Here is a 5,424-nt window from a genome sequence, read left to right as displayed (position 1 = left end):
TTGTGATCAGTTACAGAAAGGTTTCGTGTCACGTCAACTCAGCACCGCAACGAGAAGCCTGTGCACTGCAACAAAGAGTAGCCCCCGCTTGCCGCAACTAGAGAAAGTCTGAGCGCAGCAATGAAGACCCAACGCAGTCAAAAAAAAAAAACAAACAAACAGTTAGTGATATAAAGGGAATTCCCTGGTCCAGTGGTTAGGACTTGGCGCTTTCACTGCCGAGGGCCCGGGTTCAATCCCTGGTTGGGGAACTAAGACCCCACAAGCTGAGTGGCCAAAAAAAAAAGTTAGAGATATAAAGAAGCAGATAAGGACTTCCCTGGTGGCACAGTGGTTACGAATCCACCTGCCAATGCAGGGGACACGGGTTCAAACCCTGGTCCGGGAAGATTCCACATGCCGTGGAGCAACTAAGCCCGTGTGCCACAACTACTGAGCCTGTGCTCTGGAGCCCACAAGCCACAACTACTGAGCCCATGTGCCACAACTACTGAAGCCCGCGCACCTAGAGCCCATGCTCCACAACAAGAGAAGCCACTGCAATGAGAAGCCCGCGCACCGAAACAAAGAGTAGCCCCCACTCCCCGCAATTAGAGAAAGTCCGTGTGCAGCAACGAAGACCCAACACAGCCAAAAATAAATTAATTAATTAAAAAAAAGAAGTAGATATTTTTGGTGATGGGGCAGTAGTGGCAGTGCCTCTGGTGGCACCATCCAGTGTGTTGACCCTTCAGACCTTATTTTGCTTCCTGGCGGCCTTCACTAGGGACACAGACAATAGACTCTCTGTATTGAATAATAATTGTTACTACTCATTGCATATTTCCTGTGAGCCAAATGTTTTATAAATTTTCTCTCCTAATTGTCATCTCAACCATTCAAGATGGATTTTTTAAAAAATTATTTATTATTTATTTTTTGGCTGCATTGGGTCTTTGTTGCTGCGCGTGGGCTTTCTCTAGTTGTGGCGAGCGGGGGCTACTCTTCATTGCAGTGCGTAGGCTGCTCATTGTGGTGGCTTCTCTTGCTGCGGAGCACGGGCTCTAGGTGCATGGGCTTCAGTAGCTGTGGCGCATGGGCTTGGTTGCTCTGCAGCACGTGGGATCTTCCCAGACCAGGGCGCGAACCCATGTCCCCTGCATTGGCAGGCGGATTCTTAACCACTGTGACACCAGGGAAGTCCCTCAAGATGGATTTTAATATCTTTTTCTAAGGCTAACTGACTTGACCAAGATCATACATTAAGTGGAAGAGCTGGGGTTCAGGTTCAGGTCAGAGTGATGCCAAAGCCAGATCTTAACCACTACATTATTATATTGCCAATATCTCTTTTGCCTACTTGTAATTTTTGGACCTGAGACCTTAACTCAGGCTGGAGCCAGGGACTCTATCCTAGGAGGAGAAGAAAGATGGGCTCACATAGATCGTTGTCTGTCATCAGCCCCTTCTGGCAGGGGGATACAGGATCTGCCCAAATGCAGAGAGGCTCTGGGCCAGGCAGCACAGATGCAGGCGCTCCTCTGAGCCAGGCTGGGAAACACTCCAGATGAACCACCAGACTTCTGTGCCTGAAACTCTGAGCGATAAGGAAGAATCTTGGGTGGCACCCGCAGAGACAATGCGATTCTGCAGGTTTAGAATTTTGCTGAAATCCAGGCAAAATACCTGAAGAGGGGGCATGTGTGAGAATCAATCAACTCTCTGCTGACAATTCTCGTTTGAAAAATGATTAACTGCACTCTTTTCTCCCTTTCTCTCCCCAAGGTCTGAGGCTGAAAACCCCAAAATCCAGTCTTCTGCCCATCTCCCATTCACCCATCTCCAAGTCTCAGAGCCACCCAGGCCCTTCCCACCCTTTTCACTTAGTCACAACTTTCCATAACTATCCATTGAGATAGATTTTTGTGCTAGAGAGGCAAGGACTCTAACTTCAAGGTATTTAGAGAGAAAGAAGATAAAAAATAATAGCACAAGGGCTTCCCTGGTGGCGCAGTGGTTGAGAGTCCGCCTGCCGATGCAGGGGACACAGATTCGTGCCCCGGTCCAGGAAGATCCCACATGCTGCGGAGCAGCTAGGCACGTGAGCCATGGTCACTGAGCCTGTGCGTCCGGAACCTGTGCTCCGCAACGGGAGAGGCCACAACAGTGAGAGGCCTGTGTACCGCAAAAAAAAAAAAAAAAAAAAAAAATTGCACAAATAATTATTTAATTAAGATTGTGATATCTGCCAAGAAGGAAAAGTAATATTCAATGGGAGTGTATCCCTGGGGAGCTAGATCTAGTCTGAAGGTTCATATTCAAATCATCCCGTTTCCATCTGTCTTCCTCCTCCTCCCTAGCCCCTTTATAAGAATGCTATCTCCTGCATTGTCCCCTTTGCTGCATCCCCGATACCATAGCTTTGATTCAGACATCACTACATCTTTGCATCTGTTTTCTGACAGGTCTCCCTGCCTCTTTTTTTACTCACTCAAGCCCATGCTCTACACCACAGCTAGAATTGTATTTCTAAAATGCGATCTGACCAGCTCCCTCTCACTTTCACACCAGGGTTTCACCTCTCCTGCCTGGCACAGCTTGCTCAACCTCTTTTTTTTTCCAGCCTTATCTCCTATTCCTCTCCTACAGGAACCTCTCACCTCATCTAGACACAGATTCCCATCTCCACTACTGTTTACTCACGTTTGCCCTGCAATGTTCCACCCATCCATCTCAGCCCAGGATATGACTGTTCTGAATTCAAGGGGCTCATGAACATGAGCCTGATGAGAGCCCACCATGGATGAGGCACTGAGTAATGACTGGGCACTGGGCAAGATCAGTGAGGAGGAAAAAAACTGGAAGCCAGTAGTCAGCACATCTACTGATGACCTCCCCAGATGGTGATACTGGTTTCTACAATAGACTGTGGAAGGTCCACGAGGGCAGTGACACGGTCTGACTTCTCTACTGCTGTACTCCTAGTAGTGCCTGGTACAAAGTAGCATCGTGCTTAGCACAGAAGAACTCAGTAATTTTTTTTCCATGTATAAATAAATGAATAAATAAAAGTCATGGACTTCCCTGGTGGCGCAGTGGTTAAGAATCTGCCTGCCAATGCAGGGGACACGGGTTCGAGCCCTGGTCTGGGAAGATCCCACATGCCGTGGAGCAACTAAGCCCATGCGCCACAACTACTGAGCCTGCACTCTAGAGCCAGTGAGCCACAACTACTGAGTCCGCGTGCTGCAACTGCTGAAGCCCGCGTGCCTAGAGCCCGTACTGCGCAAGAGAAGCCACCGCAATGAGAAGCCCGCGCATCGCAACGAAGAGTAGCACCTGCTCGCTGCAACTAGAGAAAGCCCGCAGGCAGCAATGAAGACCCAATGCAGCCAAAAATAAAATAAACAAAATAAATTTATTTAAAAAAAAAAGTCACAGATACTGTTCTTAAACTGCCTCCCATTGGAGTTACAAGTACCTGTGTTCAGACTTCTTAAAAGATTAGAAGTTCCTGAAGGGCAGGCATTGTGAACATTGCTTCTATTTCTCATTACAACCCCGAATTACTATCCCCAATTTATGCATGGGGAAACTTTCTTCCTTATTTTCTTCCTTCTCCTTCCTGTTTCCCACTTTCTCTCCCCTTCCTCTAGGATGCATGTATGGTTTTGGTATTTCCTGTCTCTAATCCGGAAAGAGATTTAGAAGGGCTAAGTGTAGAGCTGATTATGATAAGGGCCAGGGAGGCTATTTGCCCTAGGTTACACGCACATGAATCACTCAAATATAACCTTTCAATTTTATGTCTGAATAGAGTTGGTGTGCATGTGTGAGAGACAGTGTTTTTGTTAAATGTAAATATTTAAAAGGTACTGCAGTTTTTGTTCCATATTTTGTCATGTGGTCATTTTCTTGTAAATATTCTGGGAGTCATAAAATTGAGAAGAGGCCCAGGTTCAGAGAAGTCAGGTAACCTGACCCAAGTCTGACCCCTGGTAAGCGCCTAAGCCATGACTGGAACCCAGGATGTCTCCCCACCAGGGGCATCACTGCCTCCAAATTGCAGCAAATGATTCCAGTTCGGTCTATCATAGGGGTTAAGTTCTGGGATTTAGTTAGATAGATGTGTCCCCTTCAAAATTCCGACACTTTATGAACCTGGCAAGTAATTCAGCCACCTCATTTTAAAACTGTAGGCCATAATGGTACCTACCGCAGAGAGTTCGTTAGAATTAAAGTGAAAATGCGCTTGAAGCACTCAGCACAGGCCTGGCATGTACTCAGCGCGCAGTAAATGGTAGCTGTTATTATAAGAATTGTATTTGTTGAATGAGTGACTCTGGCATATAACGCTTGCATTCAACTTTGAAGCTTGCAGCCGTCACAGCCGTTCAACTGAAGGGGTGGGAACTTGCCACTTTTTTCTGTAAATAAAATCTTTGTAGGAGGATAATCACTGGTTGGAAAGTGTGAGCCTTGAGGGAACAAAGCTCTGATCCCCAGACCCAAGAAGCACCGAAGAGAAGTCTTCCCCGCGCGCCGCGGCCACCGTGCAGAACCTCCCCCGGTCTGAGTGACAGGCAGCTGGCCACGCCCAGCCCGGGCAAGGTGCCTCATAAGCCGGGTTTTAGCCGAGTGGAGCTGGATACCTTCTAATTCCGCTCATCTTTTTCTTTTTTTTCCCCCGCTCATCTTATTCTCGGGGACACCACCCTGCGCGCAGAGAGGAAGGACTCCCAAACTGCCAGACGGTGGCTTCCGCGCGGCCCCAGACCTGACCATCTATGGTCACAGAGCGCACCGAACAAACAGGAAGTGGGGCGAGCTTCCACCTTCCCAGCCCGGGGCAGAGCGAGTGGGGCGGCGGCTGGCATGCCCAGAAACGCGGGGTTGGGCCCGAGCGCCCCCGCCGACCCTACCCCACACCCAGCCTCCGCAGGTCCTCCCGAAACACTGTCCAGAGCAATAGCCTCCCCACGTCACAAACGGGGAAACTGAGGTTTGAACGCCCAGAGGGAGGCGGAGCTTAGCCTTGATCCCCCTCGGAGAGTAGACGGCCGCCCGTGATTCCCGCCCTCAGAGAATCCTCCGGCTTGACCCTATTAGGGCCTGAAGGGTTGAACCCCTTCCCGACTACCGTGAAAAGGGACCGGCCTTTGCCAATGAGGCCAAACTGACAGGAGAATTAACCACTCATCTGTCCTCCTTCTCCGGGGGTGGAGCTTAGCCAGTAATTTCGGCCCTTCATTGGTCCGGGCGATTCCGGCAGCTGCGGTTGATAGAAGGGCGTGGCTATCCTTAGGCACGCCCCCCGTCGCTCCCGCCTTGGGGGCGGGGCTCTTTTCCCAGGCTAGTGGGGATTCTCTCTCCCCGGCGTGGCGAGTAGGGGGCGGAGTCAAGAGCGGAGCTGCCAGTCTTCTTCCCTGGTCCCTCCTCTGGGCC

Source organism: Globicephala melas, chromosome 1 (genome assembly GCF_963455315.2).
Source record: "Globicephala melas chromosome 1, mGloMel1.2, whole genome shotgun sequence".
NCBI lineage: Eukaryota > Metazoa > Chordata > Mammalia > Artiodactyla > Delphinidae > Globicephala > Globicephala melas.
This window is presented reverse-complemented; position numbering follows the sequence as displayed.